Raw genomic sequence first — 25972 nt, forward strand, 5'->3', positions numbered from 1 at the left:
CCTCCCTCCCTCCTTTCCCTAAACTTCTCTGCAAGTTCTCATCCTGGCATATTGAATGCTCAGATTTCCCTCCCCATCTTTGCTTGTATCAGGTGTCATTGCATTGGAACGGGGGAAAAGTAGCGTTTTTGTGTGCATCTGTGGCTTTTCCTCCCAAATGGCTACAGCCTGGCTCCAGTTCAGTGAAATAAGAAACCAGCAATGAAAGTTGGAACTGGAGGTGCTATTGTTTCCAATGAATGGCTGAGTTCACTAGGACTCTGAGATTAGGGATGAAACTAATAGGAAGATACAACAGTTACCCTTTGTGCAGAAAAAATGTAATTAAGAAATCAAGGTAAAAAAAAAAAAGTTTAACAGAGAAGGGGAGGGGACCCAAAGTCCTCACCTTTCACAGAATAATGATTGAGCTATGGATGAGTAAGGAGGGCAAGGGTTTTACTGTAATTGTGTTTTCTAATGCAGTTCTGCTGAGTTCATTGTGCTTTCAACAGAGGGTTGTTTACTTTGGTTACACACCTATGTTATCTTTGCCCCTTTTTGTTGCTTGGAATACACTGACAATTGGGTCACCGATTAGGTGTCAGGAAATCCTGGATATGTGGGCAGCTCTCCCAGGTGGTGAACCTTTGAATTACAGGTGCCAGCTTTGCCACAGAAGTAGACTGACTCCGCCTACCCAGGCTGCCTATTGGCTCTTCCTGGACAGGAAAGAGTATAAGAAGCCTTCCTGTTCCAGCTGACCATTGTGAATTCTTCTGTTCCTGAGCACTGATGTGTAGTTAGTTATTGCTGGTAACCGAGCCTTATGAGGAGCAGTTGAAAGAGCTGATAGGATGTTTAGCCTGGAAAGAGGAGACTGAAAGGAAATATGATAGCCATCTTCCATTATTATTATTTTATTTTATTTTTAAAATTTATATACCGCACTATACCCAGGGTCTCAGGGTGGTTCACAGAATAAAGTCAAGATATAAAACCACAAAATATCTAATAAAAATAACAACAGCAAACCAATAACACCCCACTCCACACAAAAAAAACACATTTGAAAAGGGCATAGGATGTAAATCAGATCAACCAAAGGCCTGGTTAAAAAGGAACGTTTTTGGCTGGTGCCTAAAGGTGTGTGATGAAGGCGCCAGGCGAACTTCCCTGGGGAGAGCATTCCACAGACGGGGAGCCACTGCAGAGAAGGCCTGTCACATGGGCTGTAGCCCTGTAGCCAAGGGCTGTCACATGGAAGGGGGAGCAAGCTTGTTTTCTCCTGCTCTGGAGGGTAGGACACGAACCATTGGCTTTAAGTTACAAGAAAGGAGATCCCAACTAAACATCAGGAAAAGTTTTCTGACAATAAGAGCTGTTCGACAGTGGAAAGGCCTCCCTCAGGAGGCTGTGGACTCTACTTCCTTGGAGGTTTTTAAGCAACGGTTGGGTGGCCATCTGTCCTGGATGAATTAGTTGAGATTCCTGCATTGCAGGGGGTTGGACTAGATATCCCTTGGGGTCCCTTCCAACTCTACAGTTCTGATTCTACGGTCCTGACTTCTGGTTTACGCCTCCCTCCTGATTTGTCATCTATTTTATTTGTTTATGAAATATTTATATACTGCTGTATCATTTTTAAAATATATATATATATCAGAGTGGTTTCCAAAATTATATATACTAAAAGCACACAAAAATTTAAAATGAAAGACCATCAACTAATCATTATTTCTTAATCGCCTGCATAAACCTGGTGGCATAAGAAAGTTTTCAGCAGGTATTTAAAGGCTGAAACAGAAGGCACTCACTGAATCTGTATTAGCAGAGCATTCCACGGGACTGGACCAATGCGGCTAAGAGGAAGGTTTCTTGTTGACAGATGAGACTTGCCAACACTGGAGACAACAACTGATGCTGCTCCAGATTATTTTAGTGGCTGATCTTAGATGTAAGGGCTTAGGCGATCCTAAGGTACCCTGGACCCACATTGTTCAGGGCTTTGAAAATGAGCATGACGACCTTGAATTTCACTTAGCAGTGGATGGGCAGCTGGTTCAGATCTTTTAACAAAAGCTGGCCAGTAATCTGGCTGCCACATTCTGCATCAGCTGGCGCTTGTGAATCTGACTTGCTTCTCTATCCTGACCCCTGGCTTGCCCTCTTGATGCATTCTTCTGTCCAGTATTTGCTGGCCTCAGAGCTCCTGATGCTTTGCTCCTGGCTCCCTTCAGACAGCCCACAGCTCAGTCTTGACATCAGGATCAGAAGAGCTCATTAAAAGGGTTCTTTCAGGCAGATAAAGATGAATAATAAAGATGAATAATAGAATCTTAACACTGCATGAACTCCTGCAAAAATATTTCCTCTTGCAGTTCTTAGAGCAAAACCCATAGAATTTAAGATTGAATAGCTGATTGTCCATATTTGAGAGATGATACCATGGACTGTGAGAAGGTGATTGCGTATGGGAGGCAATTTCCTGCAGCACTGGCCCCAGACAACCCCACGCATGAGGACCCCATCTTGCCACCGCTTTCCCAGTCTGAAGAAGTTGAAATGCATTTTATCAATGTTAACCACAGCAGAGATGCCAATATTTTGCTATGAGTCCCTTTAATGAAGAAGAAGGCTTTTTAGAGCCAATGTTGTGCTAGTCTTTCCATCTCTGATTGCAACTGTTGGGAGTATTTAGAATGAAGCGTCTCTTCCACACTGCTAAACTAGATAACTTTCCTGAACAACTATGGCAAGATTAAATTATTTTATTGTTTAGCTTCAATGCGGGGCAGTGAAAGTGGATGAATTCATTATTTATGCTGCAAGCGCCATCTGCTGGAACAAAAGCGCCATGCAAATATTGAAATAATTCCAACAGTGTTTTTGGAAAGCTGCAAAAAAATATGATTGCAAATATTCTTATTGTGCATTTTTTTAAATGGCACTGTTTGATTCATTGTTTTAATAATCATTTAAATGCAGCTTGGAGGAAATGGACTTGCTGGCTACTCAGAAGAGTTTGAGAGTTCTGGACTGCAAGGAAGTATTTTCTGATTATTATTATTTTAACCATCTAGCATGAACACAGGAAAGGAAGCCCACTGTTGTTTCCTGTATTTGCTCATATCATTAACATCAGAAACCAGTCCAAGAAAGATTCTGGTATTTATGCTCTGGTTGAACCATAAGGCTGATCATACATGCTGCTTTAAAAGTTGGATTCGAGCAAAGCATTTGACAAAGTTCCCCATTACATTTTGGTAAGCAGAACGGATTCAGTGTGGGCTAGATGAGCATCACATGGATTCATAGCTTGTTGGAAAATACTCAAGAGTGCTTATCAGTGGTTCTCTATCAGATTAAAGGGAGGTTTCAAATGTAATGCTGCAGTTTCCAGTCCTTGGTACTGCACTCTTTAATACCTTTTAAAAAATGGTGCTAGATCAAGGGGTGGAGGAAATCCTTACTAAATTGGCAGCAGCATTTGAAACTCCCATTGTTGTTGGTGCATTTTGCAACAAGGAAGTCCATTAGCGTGAGCAGTTTCTGAGCTCTGGTTTTCAGATTAAAACTGCACAGCGGAAGGAAAGGAGGACCTTTTTCTGCCTCCCCACTTCCTGCTACTCTCTGAAGACTGGAGAAGAGACCCTCTTAAGAATATTAGAAGGGTGGGCAGGGGAAGCATGGCTTTGTTTTTTTGCAGTCTTCAGATGAGGACTAGACCATGGGAAAAATGAACATAAGATTTTAGCTGCAGTTCATTCATTTTCAGCTTTGTATTCTTGTTATAAAAAAGGACGTCTAGACATTCTGCTGTTGCACCCATAACCTAGGTTTAAGGTGCCATTTAGCTCCTAGCTTTCATATCTCAATATCTGAAATATACTCAGAGTCGCAAAGTGATTTCATGCTCTTTATTCAGCTCATAGTGGTGAGGAGGAATGAATAAATGTCCCCTCACAGTATCTGCTTTATATACATTATTTACACAATGGGCTGCACATGATTGGCTAATTCTGGAATTCTACTGTAAGCCAATCAGGTTGTGGATTCACTTCTATCTGGAGCAGGATTGGGTGGTTCCTGCCAACCAATCATACTGCTGCATTGTTCTAGGACCAATCAGACTGCTGCATTCTGAATCCTATTGTTCTAGGACCAATCAGACTGCTGCCTTTTGGATCCTATTGTTCTAGGACCAATCAGACTGCTACAGTTTGGATCCTATTCAACTCAGTACATAACACCCCTCCCCTCTAAGTTCCAGTCCTGCCCGGGAGGTCGCATTCATAGTCCTCAAGGTATGCCGGCGGCCTACGTGTGCGTTGTGGCCTGGGGTGTTCCCTGGTCCGGGCTCCGGGTTCTGGCTCGTGTTCCAAGGATGCTGGCTGTGATGCGGCTGTTTGGTCTGGTGCAACCGGCTCGCTCAGTCGTGGTTCTGGTTCCGGTGTCCTTTCGGCCTCACGGGTCCTCTCTGTATTTACTGATTCTGCCTCTCCTGCTGGCCCCTCCTGCTCTATGGGCCTCACTGCCCCGCTGTTCCCTTGGGACTCCTCTGACCTGTCCTCCTCCTGGTTTTCTCCCGGGAATCGTCGCCGTATCTGGTCGCAGTGGCGGCGCCAGCATTGCCCCCCATCCGTTAGCACCTCGTACGACACGGGGCCAGTGACCCTGGTGATTGTGGCGGGTACCCATGCTGGGCCTGCCCCAAAATTCTTTGCGTACACTGGGTCCTGGGCCTCGAAGGTCCGGGGGTTCCTGCCTTCCCCCACCACTACCTCATCCTGAGCTCTATCGGGGTGAAGGCGGTCCAATCTGATTGCAAGGCGCCGACCCATTAGTAGTTCAGCGGGGCTCCGGCCAGTCGTTGAGCTGGGGGTGCTGTGCTGTGCTAGAAGGAATGTGGCAAGGCGGTACTCCCAGTCCCCTTGCGTCATGCGGCGAAGGGTGTCCTTGGTGGTCCGCACCATGCGTTCTGCTAGGCCATTGGTGGCAGGGTGGAACGGCGCCGAACGGATGTGGCGGATGGCGTTCTGCGCTGTGAAGGTTTGGAATTCTCCTGACGTAAATGCAGTCCCGTTGTCTGAGACGAGAGTGTCAGGGAGCCCGTGGGTTGCAAACAGCCTGCGTAGTACCCGGATGGCTGCGGACGTGGAAGTGGACGGTACCAGTGCGACTTCCAGCCATTTGGTGTAGGAGTCCACCACTATGAAGAATGTTTTCCCCTGAAAGGGGCCAGCGAAATCCACATGCAGGCGTGACCATGGTGCTCGGGCGGACTCCCAGGACTGGACTGGGGCCCTTGGGGGATCTGGGCGGGATTCTTGGCAGGCCTGGCAGTGTTTGACCCAGGCCTCTATCTCTCCATCGATCCCCGGCCACCACACATAACTCCTGGCAAGGGCCTTCATTCTTACTACCCCTGGATGTGTCTCGTGTAGGGCTGTGAGGACCCTTTTGCAGAGGGGCTGGGGAACAACGACTCTGCTTCCCCATAACAGGCACCCCTTGTGGGCCGACAGTTCATGTTTGCGGGTTGTGTAGCCGGCGAATTCTGGCCCGGGGCTGCTGCTGGGCCATCCCCTCCACACCCAGTCCAGGACCCGGGAGATGACCCTATCTTTCTTGGAATGGTGTGCAACTTCTTGTGCCTGAATGGGGCGGTCGGGAAGCAGCTCCAGGCTCATAACCTCTTGTGCAGGTGCTGGGTCAGGGCCTGTTTCCGGTAGTGGTAGCCTGCTGAGGGCGTCCGCATGGCCCATCGCCTTCCCAGGTCGGTGAATCAGTGCATACTGGTAGCTGGCAAGGAAAATTGACCACCTGAGGACGCGAGGAGACAGCACTTGGGGGGTCTGCTTTTCGGGGGCAAACAAGCCAAGCAACGGCTTGTGGTCAGTCACCACGGTGAAGGGCCGCCCGTACAAGAAATCATGGAATTTTTTTACTCCCTTTACGATTGCCAGACCCTCCTTGTCGATTTGCGAGTAGTTCCGCTCGGTTGTGTTGAGTGTCTGGGAAAAGTACGCCACCGGTACCTCTCTTCCATCCGGGAGTTGGTGCCCCAGGACAGCTCCAATGCCATAGGGTGAGGCGTCGCATGCTAGCACCACCGGCAGCCTCTCGTCGAAGTGTGCCAAGACCGAGTTTGAGACAAGCAAGTCCTTGACTGCCTGGAATGCGGCCTCCTGGCGCTGGCCCCACACCCAAGGGGCCCGCTTGTCCAGGAGTCTGTGTAGGGGCTCCGCTACCGCCGCCTTGTGGGGAAGGAAGGAATGGTAAAAGTTCAATAGTCCCAAGAAGGCCTGAAGTTCAGTCTTGCTCTTGGGCGCTGGGGCATCACAAATGGCCCGTACCTTGTCCCCAGTCGGGTGGACCCCTTCTGCGTCCACCATAAATCCCAGAAAGTCCACCTGAGGCACTCCTAGTAGACATTTTTCCCGCTTCACCTTGAGACCCGCCGTCTGGAAACGGTGCAGAACGGTGCGGAGGCGGTCCTCAAACTCCTCTGGTGTGGGGCCGGCAATCAACACATCATCGAAGAAGGGGGTGACGCCAGGAATCCCTTTAAGGAGAGAGTCCATTATATTCTGGAATATGCCTGGTGCCACGCTGACACCGAATTGCAGCCGCTTTACCCTGAACGCTCCTCTGTGCGTCACAATCGTCTGTGCCTCTGCTGTGGCCTCATCTACTGGCAGCTGTTGATATGCTTGGGCCAAGTCCAGCTTGCCAAAAATTTTCGACCCAGCCAGGGTGGCAAGGACATGGCTGACCACTGGCACTGGGTATGCGTGGGCCGTGAGGGCCTTGTTTATGGTACATTTGTAGTCTGCGCAGATGCGGACCGAACCATTAGGCTTGACGGGTGTGACGATTGGGGTTTCCCAGGGAGCATTAGGCACCGGCTCCAGCACTCCTTGCTCTACGAGTCGGTCCAATTCCTCGTCTATACGGGGTTTCAAGGCGAACGGGACCCGGCGGGCCTTGAGCCTGACCGGTCGTACTGCGGGGTCAAGCTGTAGCGCAATGGGGGGGCCCGTATACTGTCCCAATTTCCCATCGAAAACCCCTGGAAATTCCTTGCATATGGCGTCCACGTCCACTTGTAAGCTAGTGTGGTTCACCCCGGTGACAGCTAGCCCCAGTGGTCCAAACCATGCCAATCCCAGTAAGCTAATGTAGGGGCCCTTGACCACAAGCAAGTCCAGTTGCCGCGTCCGCCCTCGGTATTGCACCCTGAAGGTCCCCACCCCCATTGTGGGGACCTTACGTTTCTGGAAGTCCCGGAGGGTGAATGGGGCCGGCCTGAGTTTGGGACCCCCAGTGGGACACAGTTTCCTTAAGGTCCTTGCCGAGATTATGGATAGAGTTGAACCCGTGTCAAGCTCCATGCGGCATGGGGCCCCCTCTATCTGTACCTCTACATAAATTTTCTCTACGTTGGGGTGGGGCAACTGGTATACCTGGAAGTCCGTGAGCTCCGTCGAGTTGCCTTGGTGCGTTGGGCCCCGGGACCTGGGGCTCTTGGATTGGTCATCTGATGCCGGGTGTCGGGTGGGCCGAGCCCGACACACCCGGGCGATGTGTCCCGATTTTCTGCACTGCCTGCACTCTGCGTTGCGGAAACGGCAGGTCCTCCTCTCGTGACTCTCCCCGCAGCTTGCGCAGTTCCCTCCTTCTCGTCGAGGCAGCTGTGGTCTGTGCGCTGCTTGAGTGCGCTGCTGTACTCGGTGCACCTCCTCCCTGTCGGATCTTGAGTCGTCGGTGAGGTCTTCATGGTGGACCCTCGGTTGGGATGGCAGGCTCGGCCGTGCCTCTTGGGTCGACCTCTCGGCAGCTTCTGTTGCCAGGGCCTCCTCCAGAGCGACCTGGAACGTTAGGTCCTTCTTAGCGTAGAGGCGCCGTTGCAGCTTCTCATCCTTCAGGCCACCGACGAGGCGGTCACGAAGCATGTTCTCCAGCTCTGAGAAGTTGCAGAACCGGGCGGCTTGGCGGAGAGAGGTCACAAACCCAGTTATGGTTTCCCCAGGGGCTTGCCGCTTTGCGTAGAAGGCATTTCGACGAGCCACCACTGAGGGCTGCGGCGAAAAGTGCCCCTTCAGCTGTTCCATTATTGTTTTGTATGGAACAGTAGCGACGTCTTCAGGCGCAAGGAGAGCCCGGGCGATTTCAAACGTCTCCTCTCCGCAGACGCTGAAGAATATCGCCCTCTTCTTGGCGTCTTCTTCGTCGGTGACCCCTTTGGCTTCTAGGAGGAAGGTGAAACGGGAGGCGTATGCTTCCCAGTCTCCAGATGCTGGGTTGAATGGCGAGAAGCTGCTGTTGGCTGCCATTCTGAGTTCCTTGTGCCCCGGAGCTGAAGCCTGGATACACGGTGCGAGGCAGCGGTGCGGCAGTTGGCGGTGCTGCGGTGCTGTGTGTGGCAGTCAGCTCAGCGGGATCCCATCCTCGTCGCCAGTGAAATATACTCAGAGTCGCAAAGTGATTTCATGCTCTTTATTCAGCTCATAGTGGTGAGGAGGAATGAATAAATGTCCCCTCACAGTATCTGCTTTATATACATTATTTACACAATGGGCTGCACATGATTGGCTAATTCTGGAATTCTACTGTAAGCCAATCAGGTTGTGGATTCACTTCTATCTGGAGCAGGATTGGGTGGTTCCTGCCAACCAATCATACTGCTGCATTGTTCTAGGACCAATCAGACTGCTGCATTCTGAATCCTATTGTTCTAGGACCAATCAGACTGCTGCCTTTTGGATCCTATTGTTCTAGGACCAATCAGACTGCTACAGTTTGGATCCTATTCAACTCAGTACATAACAATATCTAACACTGATTTGCAGATGACACGGAGAGGGAAGATCAGGAATAGCTAACATCACAGAATGCTAACACAACATGAAATCCAACATGTGGTGAATGGCAGAACTACAGATTGCAGTTGCGAGTATCTCCAAGTTCAGGAGTGGCCCAGCTCCTCCAGGCTGGCCATGAATGGGAGCCTCCTGGAAAGCTAAGCCTTACTTCAGTTACAAGCTCTTCTTGAGCGCAGATGATTTTCTGGACAACTTTGGGTGTTGCCTGTGGCTTCATCCCACCAAGTCTCGTTTCTAGTTCCCACTTGTTCCTGGGACACTTCATTTGGTTTATTGCTCTGAGGTTGCTTCTAGATGACCTGTTAATTGAGCATTCAGGTTTGTTTGCAGGGAAGTTAGATGACCGTCTTTGGGGAAGCGGGATTGTTGCGCAAGACCTTCCAATCCAGTGTAATGGCGCCGGTATGTGATTGCCTCCCACGTCAAAGAAGCAACAATCTAGAAGCACCTTGGCTCTCATGCATGAATCCTGGCTTCCATGTGCATGGCTCTTCTCAACCTGAGCCCTAACAGTGCACCATTCTCTCAGGTCATAGAATCATAGAGTTGGAAGAGATCATCTAGTACAACTGCCTGCAATGCAGGAATATGCTTCTGCCCCATAGGGGGATTGAACTTGCAACCTTGGTGCTATCAGCACCAGGCTCTAACCAACTGAGCTATCCAGGTCCATTCCTGTCTGCAAGGTGTCCTGTGATGTAGGGGTTAGAGGAACTGGAGATGGAGATAGTGAAGAAGCTTGGAAAGTGTAATGGGAAGATTGGTTGTGTGTTGTTTAGTCATCTTAGTCATGTTCGACTCTCCGTGACCCCATGAACCACAGCATGCCTTGGAAATGCTCACTTTCTTCTCAAAGCTTCTCCTTTTTTATGTCCATGGAGTTTTCTTGGCAAAATACTGGAGTGGTTTGCCATTTCCTTCTCCACATTTAGTCTAAACTCTCGAATATGACCTGTCCATCTTTGGTGGCCCTGCACGGCATAACTCAAAGCTTCTTGGAGTCATTCAAGCCCCTTCACTACGACAAGGCAGTGATCCATGAAGGGGGAAGATTAGATACACAGTTAAAAATACCAGCCCCAAGCTGCAACTATGATAATTTGTGAATTAATATAAGCCAGAATACAAATATTGTTGCCCTCCAGTTGTTGGACTACAACTCCTATCTTCCCTAACCATTGGCCTTGCTAGCTGGGGTTAATAGGATTTGGGGAGTCCAACATTTGGAAGACCAGGGTGTCCCCATCCATGATATACAAGTGACACAAAGGGACGATGACTCTGTCCGATAGGCTGAACCGTTGCCTAAAATTTTCACACACAGATGCATCTTCGACTCATAATTTTAGAATCCTTTACTGGGTTGCAAACCACAAACAATTTTGTGTTTGGTTTTCTTGTAATTTTCCAGGAAGTAAAAAAAAACAACAAAATTAGTCAGGGACTCGGATCTATTTCTGGAGCAGTAGACGTGTTCAGAATAAATGCAATCAAATGTCTGTTTTTGCAGCAGATTGATCTTCATGATATCAGTATGATCCATGCATTCCATAGCTTTCCTCCTCAAGGCTTCTTGTAGTTGAAGGAGTGGCACTAATTTGACTCAAATAACAAGTAAAAAAAAAACTTGTAAAAAAACCTGAGGCTCGTTCAAATATGGAAATGTAGTTTTTATGGGTGGGTTTTTTATGATATTTATGTATAAAATAATTTGCAGGTGATGGAGGAAAAGCCAAACCAGATTTTTAAGGTCAAGAGCCAGGAAATTCAGAATGCCACAAGAAATGAAAAGTCACTTAATTTCCCCTGCATTTAAAGGTCCCAGTAAAGACTTCAGAAATGAGAATGCTTTCCAGAAACAGATTGGAGAACTTTGGGGCAGCTGCTAAATGAGTCAGCCAGGCATCTGCTGGAAGATTTGCTTTCGTTGCCTTTTTAAATCGACATTTTCCTGTATTGATAACACTGTACCTCAAGTTTTTAAAATGATTATACAATGGAAGATGAGAACCAGACAGAAAAGTTGTAGAGAGCCAGGATCTGTAAGGCGGATTTCTCTCCTCTGGATATTTTTGACCTCTTTCTTAAAAGTTTGCCTATTTTATATCTCTAGTGTTGTTGTTTGAACTGATGGGAAAAGGGGAATATGGTCTGGCAGTGTTCTATATTAAAGTACTCAGCAACAGTGTTTAAAGCCCTTGGACTCCAAATGTCTGAAAGATTGCATTCTTCCCCACAGAGCCTCTCACGTATTAAGGTAAGCACAAGAAGGCCTCTTGGTAGCCCCACCACCCTCAGATGTTAAGAGGGTGGTGGCCCAGGAGATGGCCTTCTCTGGGGCAGCCCCTAAGTTGTAGAATTCCCTCCCACAGAGGTGGGTCTGGTACCTTCACTTCAGGGATGGGGAACCTGCAGTGCTCAAGATGTTTTGGATTCCCAACTTCCATCACTCTCAGATAGCACAGCCAATGGTCAAGGATGAGGGCAACTGTAGTCTAACATAATGTAGAGGTTCTCATCCCTGAAGTGGGATGCATGTCCTCACAAACAGCAGAAATACTTTTCAGTTACATTGGTCAGTTTGATAGCCATAGCTATATATTTTTATGGTTAATAGAGCAGCATGATTTTACTGTTGGGAACAAATTTGTGGGCCCGTGGTGTTTCCCCCTGGTATGTGGTGCTTTTTTTTATCTCGCCATGAGGATTTTTAAAAATCAATTTCAGGAGTCCATTCAAGAGAATATTAGAGCATGGGTCACTGTAGTCAAGTGGTCCAGGAACAGCTGCAGCTAGGCATAGACACTCTGTGCCACCGTGGCCTCCATGACAATTTGGAACAAGGTCTACCCGCAATAATGTATACATGCATCGCCCCACCACAATCGCATTTTATCATTAGAACTAGTTTGGTTAGGTTGAATGGGGATTTGAACCTCATTCTCCATGGTCCTAGTTCAAAGCTCTAACCATTTCACCACACTTTGCACTTACTTTAAAATTGTATTATCTATAATGCATATTACACGGCTTATCTTTTCACCATTCACCCCACAACAGAGCTCCCTGAAAAGGGTCCAATTGAGAATATTGACCTAGCTCTACCTTACTTCACTTCCTGCCAGGGGTGCCAGGGAGCACATTTGAATGGCAATGCCCATCAACTTGGGGGGAGGCCTCAAATATTTGATGGGAGGCCCAAAGGGACCTCGGCCCTTAGGAGTTGGTTCCTATGCTTCCTGGTCATTTATTTGTGAGCTCCAATTCTGTTGCCATTTGCCATTGCTTTTAAGTCATAGTAATTTGTGAGGTTGGCTGAGAACTTTCACCTCATGAGCCCCTCCTTTCTGTCGCTGGCCATTCTTTCTGATTCAATAAGCAATGAGGTCGCTATCATCTTCCTGGGTCTACATAAGGCATGCAGAGGTCACAAGAAATTTCACAGTGGGCTGTAGGCAACAGCTTCCTAAACCAAACATTTCATCTGAACTAACCATGATATTGTTTAGAAAGACAATTCGGAGCCAAATTTCAAGGCATGCTTGCTGCAATATAAAGGTCATGTTGTTGTGTATTTTTAGCAGTGGCAGGAACAACATAATAACAAAATACTTAAAATATATTTTCAAGAGACATTCATGGCCCAATGCTCTTTAAAAATGCTATTTCATATCTTGCAAGGAAGAAGAATACACCCCAGTAACTATCTCTCAGAATGTAATAGCTTTGTGAACAAGAAGCGGCAGTTGTTTGAATTAATTGCTGATGGCTGACATGTAGACAAGCACTTTTTTTTTTTTAGTACTCTGACCTTTTTGAAGGTTTCTCAAGCCGGAAGGGCAGAGTATTGATAGAAACATCACATGTGCTGTGAATATCTATTCCTACCTTGGACTTGAAATAACCATTTCCTGTTTTGTTATATTTCTAGTCAAAGTCTCCCCCACCCTTCTCGCCATTGGCAAATATTCACCATTAAAAAATGGGGATAGCAAAAATAATGAAGTCAAATTCAGCCTTGTAACAGTTAGAAGTTCTACCATTCCTTATCCATTATACAGTGTGATGGAACCACAAGCATCTCTCAATTTCATGGTATCGTTCAGTAAATGCACATGCGTTCGAAATGAAATGAAGCTTCCCAATCCAGATTCTTTACTCATTTAACTAACTTTGGGAACATGCTAAGAGGAAGGAGTTCAAGTGACATAATAGTCTTCTTCAGGTGTTTGCCTGAACATGTGAGGAATAAAAGTATGTAGAGGGGCAGGGTTGCATATGCAACTCCGCACCATCAAGGTCCCTGTGCAGGGTCCTCTTAAACCATCACACACTGAGCACAAAGGTTGGAAAGCACCTTCTGCATGTGTTCAGCTGACTGTAGGTAGAAACACCTGTGAGATCAGGAATCCTGCATTTCACAGACCCTCCAAGTGTCCCTACTTTCCAGGGACAGTCTCAGATTTACAGAAGCTGTCCCGGTTTCTGATTTGATCCTAGAATGTCCCACTTTTCCTTAGGACATCCCTATTTTCATCAGAGGAATGTTGAAGGGTATGGAGTTATGCGATCCTTGAGCCAAGGAGGTCAGTAACTGAACAACCTTTAGAAGGCATCTGAAGGCAGCCCCGTATAGGGAAGCTTTTGAAATGTTTAATGTTTTGTTATATTTTTACAGAGTGGCTGGGGCAGCCCAGTCAGATGGGCGGGGTATAAACAATAAAATTATTATTATTATGGAATAGGATGTCCCTATTTTCATTGGAGAAATGTTGGAGGGTATGTTATCAGGATTCCCAACTGTGACGAGGCTCTTAACCAGGGGTCAGCAAACTTTTTCAGCAGGGGGCCGGTCCACTGTCCCTCAGATCTTGTGGGGGGCTGGACTATATTTTTTTTGGGGGGGGATGAACAAATTCCTATGCCCCACAAATAACCCAGAGATGCATTTTAAATACAGGGTGAGTCTTTTAAAAGAGGCCCCTTGGAACATGTGTACTCTGTATCCATGGGGCCTCTTTTAAAGGACACACTGTGTAAAAGCACACATTCTACTCATGTAAAAACACCAGGCAGGCCCCACAAATAACCCAGAGATGCATTTTAAATAAAAGGACAAATTCTACTCATGTAAAAACATGCTGATTTAGAAGGCAATTGGGCCGGATCCGGGTCCCGGGCCTTAGTTTGCCTACCCATGCTCTTAACAGTGTTCAGTTGGGCACTCTTAGAAACCTGCTTCAGATCTTGATACTCAATGTGTGAACATCTGAGGTGAGTCTTTCATTCACAGATACTGGGGGTGGGAATTAAGTGCATGCTCCTCCCCCTCTGTGCACTTCAACCCTGATGTTGATGCGATTAAGTTTAAATCTCCTGTTTATCTTGTTTGTGAATGCAGTAGACCATGACAATATACTATGGGAGTGCTCAGCCATACACAAAACAAATAATATACACAAGGTCTTTAAATACATAGAAGGCATTTAGTCTTTGCTTCAGACCTTCCACATCTAATTAGCTGAGGCAACCCATTTCATCAGTTCCACCAAACATGTTAGGTTATTCCACCCCTGTCAGATGATCTCTTTCGTCTTAATCTTGGCAGCACAACATACAGAAAGATTCTTCCGGTTAATTGCCATCTTTCTGTTCCATAGAATATCTGCACGTTAATAAGGCAACTGGTTTCAACCACACGATTACAGGAAATATACCACAGATGTTTCTGTTGGGGAAGTCAGATCTGTGCATGCGTTTTGGGAAGTGTATGATAGCAAAGAGAGAGAAAGAAGAAGAGTTGACTGCAAACAATCCTCTTTCATTACTGCTGATCGCAAAGGCTTAGATGTCAAAGCATCAAGGAGGGAACCAAGATTTAGCAGGAGATACTTAGGAAGTGCTAAAACAATAGGTTGACAAGGGACGCAGAGCAGTCAACTAAAACCAGATCCCTCTTGAAACGGTTTCGGAAGAATGGGAAATGTTTTTCACGTGTGTCGACTGGGCTAGCCAATGCTGCGGATATTTTTGAATTAATCCCCATTATTGAAAACAAATTAATTTCATTGAACCTCTATACCTATGACACTGCTAAGAATCAAAGCAAGAGGATACACCTGCTCGGCTGCAGTTCAAATAACCAGCATTATTTCATAGCCTGAAACTAATGGTTTCCATCTGCTAAACCAAACATTTCTACCAGCTCTTAAGAAAAAAACGCTCTGCAGAACAAAGGATGGTCTTGAGATATATATACTAGGAAAGTTGCTTTTAGGGATTCTGGCATTCTGTTGCTGTCCTGATGGGGAAATGTATTTACAGTACACTTGCCTATACGTTTTATTCTCCATAGGATACTAACATCTCTAGGAAGTTTTCTTTCATTTCTTCTCTTTGTTTCCTACCCTAGCTAGTGTTTGAATAGAGATTTCATTAACAGCTTTTGCAGCACTAGCAAACTGCTTCCTCAAACACTACCATCTAAAGAACCTTCTGGCATCTTCCCTTGAATGGGAGGTATACTAGTGGCCAAAACTGTGAAAACCTTTTTGGAAAAAGTGTATTTCTGAGGTTTGATGGCTCATAACACCACTTTTTTGGGAGTAATGCCATAACATTATATATCAATGGAAAGATACTTTAATGAGGACTGTAATGCAACAATTATCTCTATTGTATCAAAAGTTATAGGCAAATAACCAGAAAAAGGAAGCACAACTTGCTTAGGTTGATATGCAGTAGTTTTCCTTCTTTTGGATCTAGCCAATGAGCATGAGTGTTTAGAGAACCAATCAGGTGTTATGAGCCATCAGACCTCGGAAATACACTTCCCCAAAAGGTTTCCACAATTTTGGCCACTAGTGTATATTACCTGGGAGTGAGCTCCATTGAAACCAGTGCTCTTACTTCTGAGTAGACATGAGAAGACTGCACTGCAAACCTCAAATAAGTATCTTAAGGGGTCTCCAGTCTGGTAGGTGCCCTTATTTGCTGTCTCCCCCTGCCTTACCTGATCTGTTATAGTCAGCAGCTATTTCCAGCTTCTCCAAGCTTCAGGAAACCACTTCAGAGACCCAAGAACTCTTGACTGAGCCAGCTGCACCCTGCTAAGGAGCAAACCTCCCTGAGCCAATCACAGCCGAGCTACCTGTACTTTGAGTGATGCTCTTGAAGTTTCTAATAAATTCTCTTCTGCAACTGAAGTATCAGCTTGCTATCTGGTCTGTCATTACAGACTCCCACCATGGTCTGGGTGGTTTATTCTATCAAGCCTCCTGATGTTAATAAGGCCCTAGTTCCCATTTACCCCCGTTGCTCTGTAATCAGAATGGAGTAAATGACAAACACTGGTTCTGATCAATGTTTCTAAGAATGGTATTGATGATAATATGGTAGCAGCTTATTAAAGGACAAAGATACTATTTAAAAGAAGTAAAACACCAAGCTGACCTATGAGAACAATGATTGTATTGTCAGATTCTTACTGTTTGGAACCCATAGTCACAAATCCTCCAAGTGTCCCTATTTTCCAGGGACAATCCTGGATTTACAGAAGCCATCCCAGTTTCTGATTTGATCCTGGAATGTCTAATTTTCCCATTTTCCCATTTTCACTGGAGAAATGTTGGAGGGTGTGGAGTTATGTGACCCCTGTGCCGAGGAGATAAGTAACTATACTGTACAACCTTTAGAAGACATCTGAAGGCAGCCCTGTATGGGGACGTTTGTTAAAAATGTTTGTATTGCGTGGACAGGCGGAGTCCCCAGATCCCGCGCAGTCCCCCCGTCATGTGGAATAACGACTCATGACAACGTGCTATGGGATTAAATTGGCCACAACTTTATTAAATTTCAAATGTGGGTAGACCTTGGCTCAGGCATTGGGCGTTCTCCCTCCCCAGTCCCCAGCCGGGGACCTAGGGAGCATCAGGGTTATCCAGTGTGTGGGGGGGGGATGGGCCGGCTCTGGAGAACATATGTTCAAGCAGAGATAGCCGCCCCTGTTACGCCGCCGCCGCAGGGGAGAGCAATGACGACCTTTCGGCGTACAGTCAAAGCCTCCCTTCAGAAACCCCTTTAACGGGGAACCCTGGTATCGCCGCCGCAAAGAGGAAGATGGACTAAAGGATTCCACCCAAGGCCTGATACCGCCAAAGTTGTGACGTTTTGCTACGGGAAAGGCGAAACCTGCCAATGCAGGGAAATTCCTTTCCGGCCCTTTAACAGCGACCTTAACGTAGCAGCGCCCGCATACCTGCGAAGAAAAGTTAACCTGCAAAACCTGTGAAGAAAAGTTAACCTGCAAATAAGACATTAACTGAGGGTGGGTAGGGTGGGAGAAGCTCTGGAGCCAAGTGAGGATTCCCAGGTAAGATCCTCCCTCTATTGTGTGGGCAGGTAATCCCTCCCCTACCTGGCCTGGTCTCCTTGGCAACGCTTCCCCCAGGTGGGATTGGACAACTGACTGAGGTAGGCGGAGACCTCCAGGTATCCCACCTGAGGGAAGGCAAACCAAGCCTATGCTGTTGGAGCCGCTCCAGATCTAGGGGCTGCGCGCGTCCATGCAAAGGGCGCCCCCCGTTTTAAGCGGGGAGCGGTCATTATTATGTTTTTATATATGTTGGAAGCCACTCAGAGTGGCTGGGGCAACCCAGTCAGATGGGCAGGGTATAAATAATAAAATTATTATTATTATTATTATTATTATTATTATTATTATTATTATGGAATAGGACAAGCCATCAGAGAATTGTTGGAGGGTACGTAGACATGTTCTTGAGATAGTTTAATGACCGATGTTTCTGTATGTATTTGTGGGTCAAAACGTAACACTCTAGACAAATGTATGGCAGTGCAAGGAGATTTAAAATAAAAAGGCTATAAGCCATGAACACAATGTTTATTCTTGCACAGGCCAAATATTCAACTAAAATATTTGGATATGAGAGAATGACCGATTCAGACAAAGCAATGTATTTTATATCCAAAACACACAAGAGGATTCCTGTCTGTAATTATTTTCATATTTTACTTTGTGGATTAAGCCTGCAACAGGTTACTGTGGGGAAGAACCAGGATAATACAACACCCACTTAGCCACCTTGTGTATAAGGCAGAAATGACAGCTAATATCAGTTTTTTAACCCTTTATCCACCTTGGTGCTCCCCTGATGTTGTTATACTACCACTCCCATTGACCAACAACCAACTTGGCTGAGGCTGATGGGAGCTGAAGTTCAACAGCATCTGAAAGGCTCTATGTTGGGGAAGGATGCTTCTATAATACAGTATCTAAGTCAAAATTCTTCTGGTGTGAGGGAAGGATCACCGATTAACCTCATGAATTCTTTGACAACTGAAGCCCATATTATAAAATAAGCAAATCTAATATGTAATAGACAGGCTGGTTTCTATACCCATTGACATGAACGTTTATTTTTCATGCAAGAGTTGCAGTAGGAATAGGCGGAACACAGTTAATCTGGTTCATGTGACTTTTGCTGTAGACTTGATTGTAGAGTGCTCCCTGGTTGGCTTATTCCATTCCTTTGCAAACTTCAGAGATGTGTGAATGTTGAATAAGAACTGTGGTTTTGGTATAGTTTCAGAAAGTGCAGGTCAGGTAGGTTCACCTTTAAATGTGAACTGAATCAAAATCCCCCCCCCCCCATCCCTGGACAAAACCCAGTCCTTTAGCTGTAACTGCAAATTAGGCAATCTGAAGGTTATTTTCAGGCTTTTGCACTGACATGGTCTTTGAAGATGTTGCTTGGGGCATTAAAGTGAATGCTTTATGTCATGAGATGGCACATAAACATTGCCAGTTAATTAAGTATATAAATGCATTCAGAGTGGTTTCAGCTTTCAGAGGACCTCTCTCCTTTTGAAGTCTTTTCAGATTCAGTTCTTCTTTTGTTAAGAGGTGTTTTCCAATGATCAGCCCAGTGACGGTAGTTGACGGTTCAGAAAGGAGGAAGAGAACTTAAATTTACTGTTAGATACTGTATTTTTGTAGTGAGCTTCTTTAAACATGTTCCAGATAAGGGTTAGAATAATCAGCATAATGAAAAGATTTCTAACAAGAGCTGCTATTAGATTTTTATTTTTATTTAATGCTGTATAATAGTTTTAAGAGAACATCGAACTCAACTGTGGGACCATTTTAAATATTTTCCCCTCCTGGGGAACCTTTGTGATGGTACAGCATCTGCCAAAATTAAAATGTTCTGGCTTTTCTTCTGGAGAATATGAGCACATCTCTGCAGCTGGCTCCATAAAATGGGTGGGGCCAATGGTAATTAGTCACAAATGACATATCCAGAGATGCTTATGCAGCAGGTTTACATTAATGGTTAACACAAATGATACAATCTTTTCATGTGTTCTTTAAGAAGCATCAAAAGTTTGGTTGCAACCATTCTGGTTTTGTGCAGTCCTCTCTTTTTTTGCCATAAATTTCCAGCTGGGGTGTGGGACTATATGTGAAATGTAATATTTAAGTGTCTATCGTATGTTTTTAGTGGCTGTTGATTACTCCTCTGCAGGATTATTAGGCTCCTATAAGCCAAATTGCCATGTGGGGAGGGCAAGTTTGGGTGGGGGGATTGCAGCTGTGGAGGAGAGTGAATAACCCTTATTTTGCACTGCAGTTGTGTCCCCCCCCCCCCCAAATCTCCTATGTCAATAAGGCTTCAGGGAGAAAAGTTCTATCCATGCCTCATTGCCACGTGGAAAGGTTTGTAGCAGAAAGCATGAGGAAACAGAGGGAGGGAGGGACACATACAGAGTCCCCAAGATATTTCCTCTGGGGTATGTGACCCTAGGAATAGACAAATATGTCAATTTCTGTTTTTCTCTCCATTTCTCATTTTTCCACTTTTAAGTTCAGTTCTCCACATTTCTGCATCAGTTTGCGTATTATTTTTTCAAAAGGCCCTTGTGAAAAATAATCAACATTTTATGACAATTTTTTTCTAATAGGGTTTTTTTTTGGGGGGGGGGAGGTTAACATTTGCCAGATATATACATTTGGCGATAATAGAATACAGTTTTATAGAGCAGCAATATGTGCATTTTTATGACCCTTTCCCCAACATACAATTTTTGTACATATTATTTGATTGAAGAACTGCACCACAAAATTCAGAGAAGTGCAAATTTCATAGGATCGCTGTGTTTCGGTTTGGTTTCAGAAAGTGAAAATTAGATAGGTTTGCACTGAAATTAAGAATGAATTTCTACCCCGTCTTATGTGTCCCTTAACATAAAAAAAGTTTCCCACTCCTGCTTTAAGCTACATGTAGCTATTATGAAAGGGTCAATGTACTAATAGCAATTGCTGCTGTGCATATGACCTAGATTGGACAGGATAGCCAAATATTTATGCCATTGATGGAGAGTATATTGGTTTGCCACCAGCTTTCTAAATTCTCCAAAACAAAGCACACATGCAAATTTCAACATCTGAGACTCTCCTACCAGTTAAGGCTAGTTTTTTATTCCCTGCATATTGGCATGGAAGGTCAGGCAGATGGTCAGAAAAATGGTAAAACCACCAGTGACTTGACTGTCAGCTGCTGGAGAGGAGCAGCCAAATCCATGCAGAGGTTTCTCCATATAAGCCCTTTCCACCACTAGAAGGATGGAAAAAGTAAGTGGTCAGGTTGCATACATGAAATGCTCCTTACACATAAGAGAGAACGGCTCCACACAAGTGCCACTGGTGTTTATCCAGTATTTGTTGTGGTAAACACATCAGGTGTGAAGGGACGTGCTTATCACCATACAGTGATGGATATAAAGGCTCTGGAAACTAAGTCTTAAGAGGAACAGTTGAGGGAGTTGGGTTTGTTTAGCTTGGAGAAGACTGAGAGGTGATGTGATATCATTTGCAAGATATCTGAAGGGCTGTCACATAGAGGATGAAGCAAGCCTGTTTTCTGTGTCTCTAGATGGTAGGACCTGAACCAGTGGATTCAGATGTCGACTAAATGACTTTCTTAGGGTAAAAGCTGTTTGACAGTGGAACGGAATCCCTCGGAGGGTGGTGGTGGACTGTCCATCCCTGGCGGTTTTTAAACAGAATTTGGATGACCATCTGACAAGGATTCTTTAGTTGTGATTCCTGTGTTGCAGGAAATAGATGACCCTTCCAACTCTACAATTCTACGATTATATATCTGTGATGCCTGCATGCCAGAGAACTGCAATAAGCAGTAGCTTCCTTGTGCTTTTCCACTGTGTATTTCAAGACGTACTTTTTCTCCCCCTCGCTTTTTACATGTACATTCAGCAGCATGGGGTGAGCGCTAGAGAAAATGCAGTAGCTTGTAAGGTGTGAAGTATCTTGTCAGTACGATGTCTATGCCACCATGCATCCAAAACGCCCTATTCAATTGTACTTCATTGCTGTGGGATCTAAGTCATGACTAACTTTCCCCATTGATTTCAGTGGGTCTATTCTTACCATGACCACATCTGAATCCAAACCCTTAATTTGCACATATTGGGTTGGATCCAGGCTAAGTTAGTTGAACTTAAAAAGGTAAAGAACCCTGACAGTTAAGTCCAGTCGCAGACGACTCTGGGGTTGCGGCACTCATCTCGCTTTACAGGCCAAGGGAGCTGGCATTTGTCTGCAGACAGTTTTTCCAGATCATGTGACCAGCATGACTAAGCCGCTTCTGGCAAAACCAGAGCAGTGCACGGAAACACAGTTTACCTTCCCACCAGAGTGGTACCTATTTATCTACTTGCACTTTTCGGCGTGCTTTCAAACTGCTAGGTTGGCAGGAGCTGGGGCCGAGCAACGGGAGCTCACCCGTTGCGGGGATTCGAACCATCAACCTTCTGATCGAAAAGCCCAAGAGGCTCAGTGGTTTAGACCACAGCGCCACCTGCATCCCAGTAGCCACCCGCGTCCCAGTAGTTGAACTTGATTCCCATTAAATCCAGTGGGACAAGTTAATCATTGCTTGTGTCGCATTAATTTGTGGGGATCTAATCACAATTCACTTAGTCTGGATTCCAAATCGTTATCCTTTAGGTTTGCTAGTAATTGTTCTAGTATCTTATACCTCTAGGAAAAGCGTATGCAAATCTAGTATTCTCTAGCTACCACCATTCTGGAATATTCATGAATTTCAATATTCCACAACAGTATTCATGAACAAATCCAATATTTATGTCCACCATAAATAAAAGATCCAAGCTTCATCTCCAAAGCATTGCTTTCTTCATATCTAATTGGTATTTCCTTTGCCATGGTGACAGCAGACCTGTTGCCTCCCTCAGGGGTTCAAGTTCTGTCTTGCTTTGACACTCCCATTTGGCACTTTCCTTCCTGTAAGCAACAGCGGTCTCTCACAAAATCAAGCTTTCAAAGTGAAGTAACGGCGGAAAGGAATGACCTGGTTGGCAACAGCAATATTGGTCTAGCCCATCCCTTGACAAACGGACGGCCCCTTGATGTATTGGACTACAACTCCCTTCAGCCCCTGCTAGTGAATAAGAAATAATAACACTGCCCTAGAACAAAACTAGTTTTAACATAACATATGGCTAGCAGCTGTCAGGGCACATGGATTTGATCTCATGGGAGTGGTTTGTTGTGTATGGTGAATGTGCTTTCCACAGAAGGAAGGAAGTTAATTCAGTGACTATACAGCAATCCATAGCAGTTTAACACTCGTTCATAGCTTTCAGCCTGCTTAATGTAAAATGAAACTTAAATGCATCTAAAGTTCTGCAGGATAATTGGACTGTATGTTGGACTGAACTGGTTTGTGGTTAACTTCCCTCTACAAATTTGTAATTGAAAGCAAACACTTCTAGAAATGTGGTATCATAAGGTGCCCTAAAATGGATTGCCAAGTGATTGTTTTTTGGGAACTCATTCACAAGAAACTTTATCTTTGTTGTTGCTGTTCATTTGCCATGGGACTCATTACTAGGTAAGCATTGTCTGGAGGTTATAGACATTCTGAATCTAAATCCAGTTGGGACTAGCAGATTAGAGATGAGCATCTCTGTATGGGAGATCATTTTAAATGCCCATCTGCTGCAGTGTGCATCAATGAATAGATTGGCTGGCTTAGTTGTAGTTTTTGGATTCAGGTGAACAGACTTAGAATCTTCCCCATGATCAGAAACCCTGTTTTATCAGGGTTCCTGGTTGCAAGGAGTTCTCGGTCAGATCTTCCTTCTCCATGCAGACAGGTTTGGCAGACACAATAACTTTTGAGGGGAGCCTGCATTTGCTGACTCCATTCTTTAAGCTAACATACATTTCCCTTAAACATCTGCAAAATGCTTATGATTCTTCAGGAGCTAAAAGGACCAAGTTTGGGAGCAGAGTATAATTTCTTAAGAATGCCACCTTCCCAAGAATTATAATGCCTGTGGTTTCTTGCAGGGCAGGGACAAAGCTAAAACATTTAGACCAGTTTCAGTATGTATGTTGACATGTGCTCAGTGTACAGCTTTCTTCATGAATTTTGGAGACTTGTTAGGGCCCTTTATACACTGCAAACCTCAGTTTTTGCATTTTTCCGTTATATTAGAGGCACTTGCTCACTCTGAATCAGCTTTTTCCTTCCCTGATAGAAATGCAAGAAGGCAATTATGTACCTGAAAACAACATAACCATGCCTTTTAGTTTGGGACAGATAGTGCTGTTCGTGATTTGATCAATAGAGGGCACCAAATGAGAGTTTTGCTCGTTTAGTTTCTTCTCTTTTCTTTACTCTCTCTTTTTGGTTAAAAGCAAGATTACCGGGGGGTGGGGGTGGGGGGGATAAAGCTCAAATCACAATTTATGCAAGAGAGGGGGTGGGAATGTTCCCATAAAGCGCAACCATTATACTAATTACTAAGAAATCTAAATGAGTCCTTTATGAGCATGTGATCTGTTTAACAACTCTTAAACAACATTAAACAATGCAATTCGTTATTTATGTCTGTGTAATTGCCAGTGGATTTCAGTGCAAACACACAGATATGCACACACCTCAATAAAAAGGATGCTCTCCTAGAGAAGGGCAAACAACTTAATAGGCAATAAAATGCTAGTTCCCCCTATAAAAATTTTATTTGTCTGTTCTGCAGACACATGATTAATTGCATAAACTTTCCGGGGTAATTAGCTGATTAGAAGGGGTAAAAAAATAATCTGTAGAATATTTTTCAAAGCTTGTTCTCCAAAGAGGTTGCTGATACAGATGTTTGCATGCCACATTGGTTGAATCAGATGGCTCAGTCGGTAGAGCAATGAGACCCTTAATCTCAGGGTTGTAAGTTCAAGGTCCACATTGGGCAAAAGATTCCGGCATTCCAGGCAGTTGGACTAGATGGCCCTTGTTGTCCCTTCCAACTCTATGATTCTTATCTCACAGTCTTCTAACAGTGTACAGGGAGCACATGGGTTATCATGCCCACATGTCTACATGGGAGACCTTAGGCCCAGAATTCGAATGTGGCCCTCCAGGCCCTTGGGGCAGGGGCGTATGAAGTGGGGGGGCAGAGGGGGTGGTCTGCCCCTGGTGCCACTCTGGGGTGTGTGTGTGACAAGATGGCCCTTGCCTCTCCCCAGCTGTAGAGTGGGCGAGGGCACACGCAGTCCATATGGGCACTGCTCGCATGACGTATGTACAGGCTGCCACTCTCACACACTTGTCCGTATAGGCTGCCTCTTGCACGGCAACCGTATGGGCTGCCGCTCTTGTGTGCCATCCATACAGGCGTCCGTACAGACTGCCTCTTGCACAGTGACCGTAAGGGATGCCGCACATGCGCACTCCGTATGGGCTGCCCTGCCCCGGGTGCCGGTGAGGGTTCCTCCGCCACTGCCTTGGGGACTCCACCCAGACCACACACCCTCTCCAGCCATGCCCCTCTCTAACCCTGCTTTGCAGCCTTCTTGAGCACTTCTCCCAAGCAGAAATTTGTCCTTGAAACCTGAGAATGCCCCTTGCTTCCCTGACTGGACCATAGCTAGAACACGGCTTGAGATTCTGCATAAGTAACAACCCTACCGCACAAAGATAAAATTTATTTTTGTTGCTCTGCCCGGTTTTGCCCAGCTCACACTGCCATGTGCCCCACCCCTGCCCCTGGTCTGTAGCTTGTTCTCCATCCACTGAATGCTCTTAAGTGCCCCAAATGCAAAAGCTACACAACACGCAAACTCTGTACACTGCATGCACTACGCTGCTGCATACACAAGTTATATTGTGTGCACAGAACAGTCAATATATGCAAGTCAGAGGTGCAAACAGTGGGTGCCGGGGACGATTCTTGTCCCTATCCATGCATTTCATTTTCAAAGTTCTCTAGTTCTGTACAAATCTGTGGTGCATTAGTATAGGTTTTAGTCTTTCACTCTTATCAACTCTATAGGCACCTTAGATCTAGCATTTTGATCTAGCCAGCTCAGATCTAGAAGTCGGGCTCTATTTTCATGATACTGGTAAAGATGAGATATGGCCTAAGGGAAGTTTTTGGGGTATCTCTGCAAGCAGGTGTGAGGCATCCGTGAGAAATGTAACTACATGCAGTTCACAGCATTTGCATTTGTGATTTTGTCTAGTGACAGCAGAAGGTGGTTGTAGTGCTGTAAGTTTTGATTTCTGGCAATGCAGGCATAACAAACTGGCATTTGGTGTTCAGGATTCACCAGGACATGGTTGGAAAAAAAGGTGGGCTGCTCCCACCAGTGTTTCTTTGACAGTAGCAGCTCCCCAAATGCTGTCACAATCACAGAATACAGAAATGTGTTTCTGCTGTTAAGAGTGGAAAGAGTGCTTAACACATTTTCATTGGTTCTCTTTGTCTCTCTCTCTCCCTCCCTCTCATGTGTGTCAAAATTGTCTGCTCTCAACTGCTTGCCCTCCTGCAGGGGGAAAAGAGATGAGTTGCACTCCTCCAAATTTGGATCACATTCTCCCTCCAGCTGCAATTCTGTAAAAGAAAGCTTTCAGGAGGCTGACAACTGTCTTGCCTAGCCTTGCTTTTAGATGGGTGCAGCTTTCTTGGGAATATGGTGCATGCAGAACAAGTTGTTTATGTGAGCTACAGTCAGTGGTTGGGTGGCCCTTTCATGGCCC

At 45.4% G+C, this 25972-nt stretch overlaps 1 protein-coding gene across 1 annotated transcript in view; it reads right to left on the minus strand.

Annotated features, from left to right (window-relative positions):
- The window catches only part of AGR3 (anterior gradient 3, protein disulphide isomerase family member), a 42392-nt gene that overhangs the window by 10729 nt on the left and 5691 nt on the right, over positions 1–25972 (minus strand). The gene's annotated exons all lie outside the window — the stretch shown is intronic.

Source organism: Podarcis pityusensis (genome assembly GCF_964106645.2).
Source record: "Podarcis pityusensis genome assembly, chromosome: 12".
Taxonomy (NCBI): domain Eukaryota; kingdom Metazoa; phylum Chordata; class Lepidosauria; order Squamata; family Lacertidae; genus Podarcis; species Podarcis pityusensis.